Genomic DNA, 15,362 nt, shown 5'->3' with positions numbered 1-15,362 from the left:
AGGATCACTTGGGCCTGGGAGGTTAAGGCTATAGTGATAGATGATCACGCCACTGCACTCCAGGCTGGGTGACAGAGAAAGATCCTGTCTCAAAAAAAGAAAAAAAAAATTTACCAGCACGCCACTGATTATGTAAGTAATGCATGACTATAATCAAAGTCAACTGCTTTTTTCAGTATCCCCCACACCCAATCCCAATCTCTTCCCCAGAATTGAACACCTTGGTGTGATATTCCAGACTCCTTTTTGCACATTTTATGTATTATATCATTTCACAAATGTAAAGCCTACTAATTCATTGCCTCTGATCCATGAAGCCTTCTCAGGCCGCTCCTGCTGTCACTCTTGTGACTTTCCTCTGACCTTCAGCATCAACTAAGTCATTGCTAACTCTTGTGTGCCCTGTGTTTAAAATTTTAAGTTGTTTGGAGAAAGATAACATTCATCTTTTTGTTTGTTTGTTTCCTTTGAGATGGAGTCTCCCTCTGACGCCCAGGGTGGAGTACAGTGGCGTGATCTTGGCTCACTGCAACCTCTGCCTCCTGGGTTCAAGTGATTCTCCTGCCTCAGCCTCCCAAGTAGCTGAGACTACAGGCACGCACCACCACATCTGGCTAATTTTTGTATTTTTAGTAGAGACAGGGTTTCGCCATGTTGGCCAGGCTGGTCTTGAACTCCTGATCTCAAGTGATCTGCCCACCACAGCATCCCAAAGTGCTGGGATTATAGGCGTAAGCCACCACCCCACCAACATTCATATTTAAATGTTTCTATGTCACACAGAACAGACCTTCAAAAATGTCAATAATTTAATTCTATTTAAATTGTTGTTTTTTTGGTTAGTTGGTTGGTTTTTGGTTTTGTTTTGTTTTGTTTTATTTTGTATTCTTGAGACAGAGTTTCGCTCTGTCTCCCAGGCTGAAGTACACTGGTGAGACCTCGGCTCACTGCAATCTACGCCTTCTGGGTTCAAGTGACTCTCCTGTCTCAACCTCCCAAGTAGCTGGGATTACAGGCTTGCACCTCCACGCCCAGCTGTTTTGTATTTTTAGTAGATACTGGATTTCACCATGTTGGCCAGGCTGGTTTTGAACCCCTGGCCTCTAGTGATCCACCCCTCTCAGTCTCCCAAAGTACTGGGTTTACAGGCATGGGCCACTTCGCCCAGCCAAAAATGTCAATAATTTAATTCTTTGGTCCAAAATCTGCTTGCAATCATCCATTGCAATCTGAATATACCATTAGACATGGAAGTAGACAAAAAATCATAAGCACATTTTGGGTTTTTTCTCTTATTTTTTACATAAAAGGCAACTTCAATTTTGTCAAGGTACTGCAGTGCCACAGTCAGCAATAAAAGTTAGCATGTCTTTAGGGAGGTAAAGCCTCCATCTCTTCCTATTTCACTCTGCTGCCCTGAAGCCATAGGGAATGAGAGAAACTTCATGAGAACCTTTGTGCTCTCAGAAAGCATTCTAATGCTAAGACAGCACTCTAATGCCCCTCCCTGTGGGCATGGAGCATGCCATCTGACCGCTGAAACCACTGCTGTGCCCAGCAAGACACCGATGCAGCCTGAGGGCCAAAGTGGGACCCCAAGTTTGGTTTACAGACCCACATGTCAGATGTGGGAAAAAGGATCCTATCTCACAGTTCACCCAGTGTAGGTGAATTTCTTTATAACCTCAGAAGCAAAAAGAGTGGGGGTTCTGCCAGCAATCTCTGCCCTCTCTGCCACAGCCCTTCCTGAAGTGAGACCACCACAGTATCTTATCTGAAGAACTCCAAGGAAAAGGCAATAGTCTATTTACACAAATTAAGCCAGCTAAACCAGCTCTTTCTACAGTAAGATGATAAAATTTAGATATCTGAGGAGAGGTCAGAGAGGTCACAGCTTTCTGTTCTTATGAGTTGTTTTCTTAAGGGTTAAATGAAAAAGTTAAAGCAAATATTGTTATGCATGGGAGAGCTTAGCCTTCCTGACCACAGTATGAGAACACCTCAGCAATGAGAAGTTACGGCCAAGGCCACCCTGTACCGTCAATCTCTTCAGAGCCATTTGGGAAAACTGAGAGATGCTGCTCTCCTTGGAAGGCAAATGAGTTCTGCATATTTTCATAGGTCTTCCTTACTTTCTTTTTTTTTTTTTTTTTTTTTTTTTTTGAGACGGAGTCTCGCTCTATCACCCAGGCTGGAGTGCAATGGTGTGATCTCGGCTCACTGCCACCTCCGCTTCTTGTGGTCAAGTGATTCTCCTGCCTCAGACTCCCGAGTAGCTAGGATTATAGTTGCCCACCATGATGCCCGGCTAATTTTTGTATTTTTAGTAGAGATGGAGTTTCACCATGTTGGCCAGGCTGGTCTTGAACTCCTGATCTCAGGTAATCCCCTCCCCTCAGCCTCCCAAAGTGCTGGAATTACCGGTGTGAGTCACCACACCCAGCCAAGGTCTTCCTTACGTTTCAAATGTCATCCTTGCTTCTTTTCAAATAAGTAAAGAGGGTTAACTCTTTCACTCAAAATGGAGTTGTTGACCAGGCTCAGTGGCTCACGCCTATAATCTCAGCACTTTGGGAGGCCAAGGCAGGAATCTGCCTTGAGGCCAGGAATTCCAGACCAGCCTGGCCAATATGGTGAAGCCCCTGTATCTACTAAAAATACAAAAATTAGCCAGGCGTGGTGGCAGTTGCCTGTAATCCCAGCTACTTGGGAAGCTGAGGCAGGAGAATCCCTTGAACCCGGGAGGCAAAGGTTGTAGTGAGCCAAGATCACGCCACTGCACTCCAGCCTGGGCAACACAGCAAGACTCTGTCAAAAAAAAAACCTGAGTTGTAACAATTCACGGTGATTACATACAAGACTCGCTTCTGATGGATTCCAGGAAGTGGGAAGCAAGTTATTGCTGAAAGACAGATGCCCCAAGATCTCACTAAGGCCAACATGTGCATTCCAGGTACCACACCTGACATGCCCATGCTGAGTGACCCCAAGACCCCTGAGTCACCTTACATAATTCAACAGCCCTTAATCTTCAAGCAAGATCCCAACAGCCACCAGATCTGGCAAACATTTTATTTTTCTTTCCTGAAGAAGCACAGGAAAAGATTTTTGGCCTAAGCTTTTAGAGTGGTCAGCTTCACTGTCGCCTAGAGCCAGCATTGTGAACCTACTGTCCCTACTCATAGCCATGATGCTCCTACCGAACCCCATGTCCCTGAGGCCTCCTGCGACCAGAGCTGGAACTTTCTGAATTGAGTTGCCATTTTCCAAATCTATCAGGGCTTGCCAAATCCCTATGCCTTCACCCACGCTGTTCCTGAGCCCACAGTCTGCCTCTCTGGAATACTACCATCACTAGAGACATTCTCTGATGTCCAATCAGAAAGTGACTGCTCTCCATCTATTCCTACAGTTCTTTATGCCTGCAGTAACAAAATATTATCAGGCCATACTACAGGTTTTTGTTTTATGGTCTCCTTTTTCTGATAAGCCTGAGCAAGTTTGTGCTCAGGAGCCAAGACTCGCTTCCTTTTGTGCACCCAAAGGCTATCACAGCACCTAGCACGTAGTGGGTGCTCAAATGTCGTTGAAAGAACTGGTGAGTTTTAGGTGAAGGATATCATGGTGTCCAGGGTGCTATTCTCTCAACTTTTATGTAGGCTTGGAATTTTTCAAAGGTGAGTGTTGTATGAAAGGAGGGACTGGTTAGCACTCGCCTTGACAAGGATGGAAGAGGCCCTCAGGCCTGACAACTAACATGCAGTTAAGACATTTCCACCTATTTTGTGGCATCTAAAGCATCATTTTTAAGCTGGGTGTGGTGGCTTATGCCTGTAATCCTAGCACTTTGGGAGACCAAGGTGGGAGGATTGCTTGAGGCCAGGAGTGCAAGACCAACCTGGCCAACATGGTAAGAACCCATCTCTCTCTCTTTGTTTGTTTTTTGAAAAAGAAAAAAGAGATAGAAAAAAGGTGAGAGGCTGAGCATGGTGGCTCACATCTGTAACTCCAGCACTTTGAGAGGCCGAGGTGGGAGCACCACTTGAAGCCAGGAGTTCACATCAGTCTGGGCAACAGAGGGAGACCCTGTCTCAGGAGAAAGAAAGAAAAGAAAGAGAAGGAAGGAAAGAAAGAAAGAGGGGGAGAGAGAGAGAGAAAGAAAGTATGAACAAAGGAGGGAGGGAAAGAAGGAAAGAAAAAGAAGATGAAGAAGGAGAGAGAAAAAGGAAGAAAAGAAGAAAGGAAGAAAAAGAAAGAAAGAAAGAAAGAAAAAGAAAAAAATAAAGGAGGGAGGGAGAGAGAGAAAGAAAGAAAGAAGAAAGGAAGCGAAGGGGAGAAAGGAAGGAAGAAAGGAAGAAAAAGAAAGAAAAAAAGAAAGAAAAAGAAAGGAAAGGGAAAGGGGAAGGGGAAGGGGAGGCAAGGGAAGGGAAGGGAAGGGAAGGGAAGAGGGAGGGAGGGAGGAAGGAAGGAAGGGGAAAAAAGTGATGAAAAAAGATGAATTGAAAGGAGGTCCCTAGGGTTCTGTGTCACAGCACTTAGGATGTTCAATCTGATGAGCTCAGTCCTTCCCCCAGGGCAGCAGTCCTACTGGAAAGCCCCACGGAAAGGGGTTCTGTCTGCATGTGAGTGTGCATTGGAAGGGGTAGGGCAGGATTACTGGAATACAATATCCCAACTTCTGGGAGGAGGAAAGGGGTTGCTCCTGAGCCTTGGGTCTGTTCTCTGCACACATGCCTGCCAGCCCATCTGCCCAAGGAAGCCTTGAATTAGTACGTTGGAGAGCAAAAATCTGAGATCTAGAACTCTTTCCACTCAATTCCTCAATACACAGCTAGCAGGTGTGCAAATCCTGCCCTTTGGAAGTGGCCACTGGTGATACCACAGCAAGGTACCTGGCTCCATAAGTGGGTCTCTGTAGGTCTCTAAGCCTTATTTTCTCAGGTTCAGACTCTTCTGCCACCAGGCTATGCCTACTAATCTGAGTAAGTCAAGACCTCTCTCCCCTAAATCGTCACCTCTCTTTTGTCAATGTCAGCAGCCACAGAGGAACCCTCGGGGAATCCTAACACTTACCTTGAGAATTTTTACTTAATAAAACGATTAGCTATCATCTCCTGGGTTCCAATAGCCTGACATCCTGCTAAGCACTAATGTTAATAATAGCATTAGATATTTGTTGAGTGCTATATGCGGTTAGTGCTATCTAAATTTCCTCATGGAATCCTAATATTGATCGTTCCTGAGCAATGTTATCTCCATTCTACACATAACAAAACTGAGACATAGAGACGCCACAAGTGGTAGAACCAGAATTTAAAGCTACGTCTCTGTCTCCAAAAACTGTGCCCTTTATACATTATGCTCAACTTCTTTTCTTAGGTAATTTAATTTGAAATGGATGAGTAGTTTAAGCTCAAAATATGTTGAAAAGTGGGCAAAATTTAACCTCCTGAAAATGGTGAGGTTTCTATTCTCTTGAAGAGGCCCACATTTTATTCCTTTTCTTGCAGCGTTAACACAATCCTGAAGGGGTTAGGCCAGTGATGTTGCCCCCCAAACCTCCAGGACCATACAATGCTGCCAATAAAGGGGCTACAGGTAAGTCCAGCATGTTTGCCCCCAAAGCTCTGGGCATTAAGAATGGCTGGGAGGGGTCAACAATTGGTTTGAGAACAAAATAACTCAAAGTTCAGCACCATAAGATAGGGCAGGGAAAAAATAAATAAATAAAAGATGTCCAGGCAAGGTGGCTCATGCCTATAATCCCAGCACTTTGGGAGGCTGAGGCGGGCAGATTGCTTGAGCCCAGGAGTTCAAGACCAGCCTGGGCAACGTGGCAAAACTTGGCCTCTATGAAAAAAAAAAAAAAATAGCATAGCATGGTGCCATGAGTCTGAAGTCCCAGCTACTCCAGAGGATTGCTTGAGCCTGGAAGGCAGAGGTTGCAGTGAGCCATGATTGTGCCACTGTGCTCCACAGAGTGAGACCCTGTCTCAGAAAAAAAAAAAATAGATAACTCAAGATTTCCTTCTCAGATCTGACATTTGCTCTATGACGTCAACTAAATCACAGTTAAATTTATTGTCCTATTCCTTAGCCCCCAATTTAGCAAATGGCCTTAGCTATACTTGTGTTATATGTTGTGCTAGTCATTTGGAGGATTAAAAATCAGTAATTAATATAAAAATATTTTAAAAACTAAAAATAATCATATAGATCTTGAAATATGTATATAGACATTATTATATAAGCCACAGGTTATATTAATCTAAAACCTACATTTACATTTATATGTGCACAGCAAGTCACTCAGATAGACATGTGACCAGTTAACAGGGATTTTGTGTGGTTCTGGGAATGTTAGCATTTGTTTCTCTTAGTTTTCTTTTTCTTTTTTTTTTTTTTTTTTTTTTTGTAATGGGGGTCTCACTCTGTCTCCAGGCTGGAGTACAGTGGTGCCATCTCAGCTCACTGCAACCTCTGCCTTCCAGGCTCAAGCAGTTCTCTGGTGTAGCTGGGACTGCAGATGCATGCCACCATGCCAGGCTAATTTTTTTTTTTTAATTTTTTGTAGAGATGAGGTTTTGCCATGTTGACGAGGCTGGTCTCCAACTCCTGACCACAAGTGATCAACCCACCTTGGCTTCCCAAAGTGCTGGGATTACAGGCATGAGCCACCAAACCAGGCCTTTTTCTCTCACTCTTGCTTACCCAAATAACTTCTTTCAATTTATTTATATTACTTCTAAAGTAAATGGTCTGGGTGCTGTGGCTCACGCCTATAATCTCAGCACTTTGGGAGGCTGAGGCAGGCAGGTCGCTTGAGGCCAGGAGTTCCAGACCAGCCTGGCCAACCTGGCAAAATCCTATCTCTACTAAAAATACAAAAAATTAGCCAGGTATGGTGGCATGCACCTGTAATCCCAGCTACTTGGGAGGCTGAGGCAGGAGAATCACTTGAACCCGGGAGGCAGAGGTTGCGGTGAGCTGAAATCACGCCATTGCACTCCAGCCTGGGCAACAAGAGCGAAACTCCGGAACTCTGTCTCAAAAAAAAAAAAAAAAAAAAAAATTTGCATTCATCTCAAAAGGACATAGCCAATTTAAATAAGTCCCTTCTTGTCAACAACATGCCCATTTTGTGGAGCACGGTGGCTCCCGCCTTTAATCCTAACACTTTGGGAGGCCGACACAGGTGGATTGCTTGAGCTCCGGAGTTCGAGACCACTCTGGGCAATATGGTGAAACCCCATCTCTACTAAAATACAAAAAGTTAGCCGACTTTAGTGGCAGGCACCTGTAGACCCAGCTACTTGGGAGGCTGAGGCAGGAGAATCATTTGAACCCTGGAGGCAGAGGTTGCAGTGAGCTGTGATGATGCCACTGCACTCCAGCCTGGGTGACAGAGTAAGAATCTGTCTCAAAAAAAAAAAAAAAGTGCCCATTTCCACATTAAAAGGGATAATAACTACACTGGATTGAAGCACATCAGATATGTTTAAGTCTTTTAAATCATAATGATACTTGAAACCAAATAAAACTAGTTCACCTGTGGAAATACAAAGGAACCATTATTTTTGAAAACTGGTAGAGAAAGCATTTAATCTGCCCTTCCTATATAAACACTATCTCAGGGTAATTGCAGAGTTAAGAAAGAAGATTTTCTGTTTTTTGTTTGTTTTTTGAGACGGAGTCTCGCTCTGTCGCCCAGTCTGGAGCGCAGTGGCGCGATCTCGGCTGACTGCAAGCTCCGCCTCCCGGGTTCACGCCATTCTCCTGCCTCAGCCTCCTGAGTACCTGGGACTACAGGCACCTGCCACCACGCCCGGCTAATTTTTCGTACTTTCAGTAGAGACGGGGTTTCACCATGTTAGCCAGGATGGTCTCGATCGCCTGACCTCGTGATCCACCTGCCTCGGCCTCCCAAAGTGCTGGGATTACAGGCGTGAGCCACCGCGCCCGGCTAAGATTTTCTTAATTGAGGTATTCCAACTCACAAAGGAAGAAGTGATAAAATTCATCACCATTTTGCAAGCCCTAATGAATTCGTTATCGCGGTAATGACCCTCAATGGCTACAAACTTAAAAACACAGACACCTAGACATTATACTCCTCCTGAGGGAAGTATATGTGTATATAAGAAATCTTGATTTTTATAAAATCTGAATTTTATCAAGCCTAAAGACCTATCAACTTACAGGAAAAACAGTTCATAGGTGAACATGTACATCAGACATCAGACTATAGGGACTCCACAGGGCTAACAACCACTTTCTTCAGCATCATTCACAACAATAAATCTAGACATATTAAATCTAAATTTAAAAAAAAGGAAAAAAGCCCCTCACATTTATAAGAAAATTGGGAAAAGGTGATTGCTGACTGGGTAGTTAATGAAATTAAATATATCTTTTTAGGTGTAATCAGAGGTTTTTGTTTTGTTTTGTTTTGTTTTTTCTTTTTTTTTTTTGAGACGGAGTCTCCCTCTGTCGCCCAGGCTGGAGTGCAGTGGCATGATCTCGGCTCACTGCCAGCTCCGCCTCCCGGGTTCACTCCATTCTCCTGCCTCAGCCTCCTGAGTAGCTGGGACTACGGGTGCCCACCACCACGCCCGGCTAGTTGTTTTGTATTTTTAGTAGAGACGGGGTTTCACTGTGTTAGCCAGGATGGTCTGGATCCCCTGACCTTGTGATCCACCCGCCTCGGCCTCCCAAAGTGCTGGGATTACAGGTGTGGTGTGAGCCACCGCACCTGGCCCAGAGTTTGTTTTTTTAAAAAGAGTTCTTATCTTTTAGGATGCATACTGAAATATTTACAAATAATTTTTATTTCTAAGATACAACTGGAAACAAGAAGGTTTGAAATGACTCTTCAAATACCAGGCCAACGTAGACTTTTTTTTTTTTTTTAACTTAAAGACAGAGTCTCACTATGTTGCCCAGACTGGACTTGAACTCCTGAGCATAATCAATCCACCTGCCTCAGCCTCCTGAGCAGCTGGTGCTAGTGCATGCCACCACTCGCTTAACAGAGGCATTTTTAAAGTTGGTCAACATTATTTAGGTAATAAACATTCTTACACGGCTTATAAATCCATTGTGCAGACAAATGCAAACAAGATATTTTCAGCACATGCAGCATTTTTGAAGTGTTAGTCTCACATTTTTCACAAATTATCAAAGAAACAGACAAAACAGTGAAATTTTAGGAAGTAAGCACAATCATACATTACTAATAGGTGCATATATCAGAGCAGCCCCTTAGGAGAGCAATTTGATAATATATATTAAGAGTTAAAAACCTCTATACTCTCTAACCCAGTAATTCCACATCTGGAAATAATTTGAACTATAAAAAAAAATGCACCAAGATATTCATTGCAGCATTTTAGATAATATCCCTAAATTTAAAATAACTCAGTCTTGCAGTAGGAGAGGGTTTACAAATCTTGAATCTACATTACACATCAGAAATTATATTTATAATGATTTTTAGTAATGTAAAATATGTTTTTTATGTTAAGTAAAAGGTGATGCAATATTTGTAAAAGGTTTGCAACTATATATTTTTACTTATAATATTTAATTTTAAGTTTGTTTCACACTTAAAGTCACAAATAAAAGAACTGGCTATTTAGAAATGTTGCTTTTTCCCCATTCATTTTACAAAAAAAATTTAAGCTCCTCACAAGCATCATGTAAACTGTATCTTCTCTGTTAAACGACATTTTTTAGAGTAGACTTTTCTTGACATTTATACACACAGAAGAGTATAAAGTCATGGGTTTATTGCTCAATAGGTGAACACAGGCATGTATGCACTACCCAAAAAGGAAATCAAACAATTGTCAACACCCTAAATTCCCCTTAAGTCATCCCCTTTCCCTTTTCCATCACTACCTACAAAAAGTAACCATTATTCTAACTGTCATCACCATAAGTTTTGCCTAATTTTGAAGCATATAAATGGAACCATGCAATATGTACCTCTCTGTGTGTGTCATCTTTTGCTTAATGTAATATTTGTGAGATTCATGTACATTGCTATATTCAACAGTAGTTCCTTCTTCTTGCTGTGTAGTATTTCATTGTATAAATATAGCATATTTATATGTTCTGTTGAACATTTTTTTTTTTTTTTTGAGACAGAATCTTGCTGTGTCACCCAGGCTGGAGTGCAATGGTGCAATCTCAGCTCACTGCAACCTCTGCCTCCCAGGCTCAAGCAATTCTCCTGTCTCAGCCTCCGGATTAGCTGGGATTACAGGTGCATGCCGCCACGCCCGGCTAATTTTTTGTATTTTTAGTAGAGACGGGGTTTCACCATGTTCCCCTGGCTGGTCTCAATCTCCTGAGCTCAGACAATTTACCTGCCTTGGCCTCCCAAAGTGCTAGGACTACAGGCATGAGCCACCATGTCCAGCCTGCCGATGAACATTTTATTGTTTCTAGGTTTTGGCTATTACAAAAAGGTGCTATAATGAACATTTTTCTATGTGTCTTTTCTTACACAGATTTACACATTTCTGTTGGGTATATGCCTAGGAGAGGAATTGTTGAATGTAAGGTGTGTGTGTGTTCATTTTTATTAAATCCTGACTCAAAGTTTTCTGAGGAGCTGTGCCAATTTACACTTTCATGAGATGTATATGAGAGTCCCAGTTGCTCCACATCTTCACCAACACTTGGTGTTGTCAGTCACTATAATTTTTGTCATTCTGGTAGGAGTCTTGTTAGGTATGCTAATGTGGTGTTTTGTTGTTGTTGTTTTGTTTTTTGTTTTTTGTTTTTAGACAGAGTCTCACTCTGTTGCCCAGTCTGGAGTGCAGTGGCAAGATCTTGGCTCACTGCAACCTCCCCCTCCTGGGTTCAAGCGATTCTCCTGCCTCAGCCTCCCAAATAGCTGGGATTACAGGTGTGTGTCACCACACCTGGCTAATTTTTAAAATTTTTGGTAGAGACAGGGTTTCTCCATGTTGACCAGGCTGGTCTTGAACTCCTGACCTCAAGTCATCCACCTGCCTCGGCCTCCCAAAGTGCTGGGATTACAGGCGTGAGCCACCATGCCTGGCTGCTGCTGTGGTTTTAATTTTCATTTTCCTTATGATTAATGAGGTTGAAAACTTTAATGTGTTTACTGGCCATTTGTGTGTGTGTATGTGTGTGTGTGTGTGTGTGTGTATATATATATATATATATATTTTTTTTTTTTTTGAGACAGAGTCTCACTGTGTCACACAGGCTGGAGTGCAGTGGCATGATCTCAGCTCACTACAAACTCCACCTTCCAGGCTCAAGTGATTCTCCTGCCTCAGCCTCCCAAGCAGCTGGGATTACAGACATGCACCACCACACCCAGCTAATTTTTGTATCCTTGTAGAGACAGTGCTTCACCATGTAGGCCAGGCTGGTCTCAAACTCCTGACCTCAAGTAATCCACTCCCCCTTGGCCTCGCAAAGTGCTGGGATTATAGGCGTGAGCCACTGCGCCCAGCATTTGAATATCTTTTGAGCGATGTGCCCATTCATGTCTTTTATACATTTTTGTCTTTATTTGTTAATCTTTCAAAAAAAAGTTTTTAAGAAATGGGGTCTCCCTATGTTACCAAGGCTGAACTTGAGCTCCTGGGCTCAAGCCATCCTCCCACCTTAGTCTCCAAGGTAATTGGAAATGTAGGATACACCACTACCCATGGCTCCTTTTGCATATTTTTCTGTTAATTTGTCTTTTTTTTTTAATTTGTAGGAGCTTTTTAATATTCTGAATGCATGTCATTTGTATGATACTTTTATTATAAATATCTTTTCCCAAGATTATCTGTGTCTTGAATGGGGAAAAGTTGAACACTTTTCCTCTAAGAACTGGAACAAGGAAAGGATGACCACTTTCACATTTTTCCCCATGTTTATTACAGCATGACTGACAATAGCCAAGATATGGAAATATGGAAACAGGCCAGACACAATGTCTCATGCCTGGATCCCAACACTTTGGAAGGCCTAGACAGAAGTTTGAGAACAGCTTGGGCAAGATGGTGAGAGCCTGTCTCTAAAAAAATAAAAATAAAAATCAGCCAGGTGTAGTGGCACATGCCTGTAGTCCCAGCTACTCAGGAGGCTGAGGTGGATGAACTGCTTGTGCCTGGGAAGTCAAGGCCACAGTGAGCTATGATTACACCACTGCACTTCAGCCTAAGACCCCGTCTCAATAAAACCCCACAAATTAAAAAAAAAAAAAAAAGATATGGAAACAACCTAAATATCCATCAACAGGTGAACACATTAAAAAAAAAAATGGAAATTATCCAGGGCATGGTTGCCCATGCCTGTAATCCCAGCTGCTTGGAAGACTGAGACAGGAGGATGGCTCGAGCCTAGAAGTTCAAGTCCAACCTGGGCAACATAGTGAGATCCCATCTCTTAAAAAAACAAAGAAAGAAAATATGGTATATTTATCTGATGGAATATTATTTAGCCTGAAAAAAAAAGAGAAGAAAATCTCTTTTTTTCTTTTTTTAATTCTTTTATTTTTATTTTTTATAGAAATGGGTCTCACTATGTTGGCTAGGGTCGTCTCAAACTCCTGGCCTCAAGCAATCCTTCTACCTCAGCTTCCCAAAGTGCTGGGATTACAGACATGAACCACCATGCCTGGCCAAAAAAAGGAAATCCTGCCATTTGTGACAATAGAGATGAACGTGGACGACATTATGCTAAGTGAAATAAGTGAGCTGCAGAAATACAAATCGTGCATGATTTTATTTATAAATGGAAATTAAATTAGTCAAACTCAAAAACAGACAGTAGAACGGTGGTTGCCATGTTCTGGGAAGAGGGTGAAATGGAACAGTGTTGCTTCAAGCAGTACAAAATTTCAGTTATGCAGGAAGAGTAAGTTCAGGGGATCTAATGTACAGCAATGTGACTATAGTTAATAATAGCATATTATATACTCAATATTTACTAAGAAGTATCAAGAAATTTAGTTTAAATTTACTTCGTAAATTTGTTGTAATTGCAAAATTACAACAAAATAGTACTGACAGTCTTAAACAAAGCAATCAGACAAGATAAAGAAATAAAAAGCATCCAAATTAGAAAAGAAGTAAGTCAAATTGTCACTCTTTGCAGATTACATGATCTTATATATAGAAAAACCTAGACTCTATCAAACAACTCTTAGAACTCGTAAACGAATTCAGTAAAGTTGCAGGACACAAAGTCAACAGACAAAAAGTAGTAGCATTTATATATGGCAATAATAAACTAGCTGAAAAAGAAATCAAGAAAGCAATCTTATTTACAATAGCTACAAAAATAAAAATAAATAGCTAGGAATAAATTTAACCAAGAAGGCAAAAAATCTCTACAACAAAAACTGCAAAACACTGATGAAAGAAATTGAAAAGGACACAAACCACTGGAAAGACATCTCATGTTCATAGTTCAGAAAAATTAATATTTCTAAAAGGACCTTATACCCAAAGCAATCTAGAGAGATACAATGCAATCTCTATCAAAATACCAATGACATTCTTCACAGAAATAGAAAAAAAATCTTAAAATTCACATGGAACCACAAAAGACCCAAATAGCCAAAACAACACAAAGCAAAATAATAAAGCGGGCATGGTGGCTCATGCCTGTAATCCCAGCACATTGGGAGGCTGAGGTGGGAGGATTGCTTGAGCCCAGGAGTTTGAGACCCGCCTGGACAACATGGTGAAACCCCATCTCTACTAAAAATACAAAAATCAGCCAGGTGTGGTGGTGCACACCTGTAATCTCAGCTACTCTGGAGGCTGAGGCAGGAGAATCACTTGAACCTGGGAGGTGGAGTTTGCAGTGAGCCATGATCGCACCCTGCACTCCAACCTGCATGACAGAGAGAGACCCTGTCTCAAAAAATTTAAAAAAAAAAAAAGAATAAAGCTGGAGGCATCACACTATCTGACTTCAAAATACACTACAGAGCTATAGTAATCAAAACAGTGTGGTACTGGTATTAAAGACAGACATATAGACCAATGGAACAGGTAGAGAGCCCAGAAATAAGTTAATGTACGTATAGCCAACTGATTTTCAACAAAGGCACCAAGAACATACATTGGAAAATGAATATCTTCTTCAATAAATGGTGCTGAGAAAACTGGATATTCATATGCAGAAAAATAAAACTAGATCCACCTATCTTTCATCATATACAAACATCAACTTTAAATAGAGTAAAGCTTAAATGTAAGACCTAAAACCATAAAGCTATTAGAAGAAAACATAGGGAAAATGCTTCAAGACATTGGTCTAGGCAAAGATTTTATGGCTAAGACTTCAACAGCACAGGCAACAAAAACAAAAATAGACAAATAGGACTATATCAAACTAAAAAGCTCTGCACAGTAAAAGAAACAACAGAGCAAAGAGACAACCTGTCATATGGGAGAAAATATTTGCAAACTATTCATATCACAAGGGACTAATACCCAAAATATACAAGGAATTCAAACAACTCAACAGCAAAAAAAAAAAAAAAGAAAAAAAAAAACAGAAACAAAAAAAAAAATCCCATTAAAAGGTGGACAAAGATCTGAATAGATATTTCTCAAGAAAAGACATACAAACAGATATGTGAAAAAATATTCAGCATCATTAATCATCAGAGAAATGCAAATCAAAACCATAGATTTTCATCTCACCCCAGTTAGAATGGCTATTATCAAAAAGACAAATAAATGCTGGCGAGGATGTAGAGAAAAGGGAACTCATACACTGTTGGTAGGAATGTAAATTAGTACAGCCTTTATGGGAAACAGTATGGAGGTTTCTCAAAAAACTAAAATTAGAATACCAAATACCATATGATTCAGTAATTCCCTACTAGGTATTTATCCAAAGGAAAGGAAATCTGTATGTCAAAGGGATACCTGCACCCTCATATTTATTACAGCACTATTCACAATAGCCAATATATGGAATCATTCTAATCATCAACAGATGAATGGATAAAGAAAATGTGATATATATACACAATGAAAAACTGTTCAGTCATAAAAAATAATAAAATTCTGTCATTTGCAGCAACATGGATGGAATTGAAGATCATTATGTTAAGTAAAATAAGCCAGGTATAGAAAGGCAGATATTACATGCTCTCACTCATATGTGGGAGCTAAAGAAGTTAATCTCACGGAGGTAGAAAGCAGAGTGAGAGATAACAGAGGCTGGAAAGGGTGAGAAACAGGGATGAAGACGGATTGGTTAATGGGTACAAACATACAGTTAGATAGAAGGAATAAGTTCTAGTGTTGGATAGCACAGTAAGGTGATTATGTTAATAGCAATTTATTATATATTTCAAAACAGCT

The 15,362-nt window shown here is 41.1% G+C and overlaps 1 non-coding gene across 1 annotated transcript; it reads left to right on the top strand.

Moving 5' to 3' along the window:
- The first annotated feature begins 3,681 nt into the window (after positions 1–3,681).
- Positions 3,682–3,808, top strand: LOC129019207 (U6atac minor spliceosomal RNA). Its single transcript, XR_008495552.1, has one exon. It is a non-coding gene; the product is annotated as a U6atac minor spliceosomal RNA (small nuclear RNA).
- Positions 3,809–15,362: the final 11,554 nt, after the last annotated feature.

This window comes from Pongo pygmaeus, chromosome 17 (genome assembly GCF_028885625.2).
Source record: "Pongo pygmaeus isolate AG05252 chromosome 17, NHGRI_mPonPyg2-v2.0_pri, whole genome shotgun sequence".
NCBI lineage: Eukaryota > Metazoa > Chordata > Mammalia > Primates > Hominidae > Pongo > Pongo pygmaeus.
The sequence above is the reverse complement of the archived record's forward strand: the minus strand, read 5'-3'. Positions and strand labels throughout refer to the sequence as shown.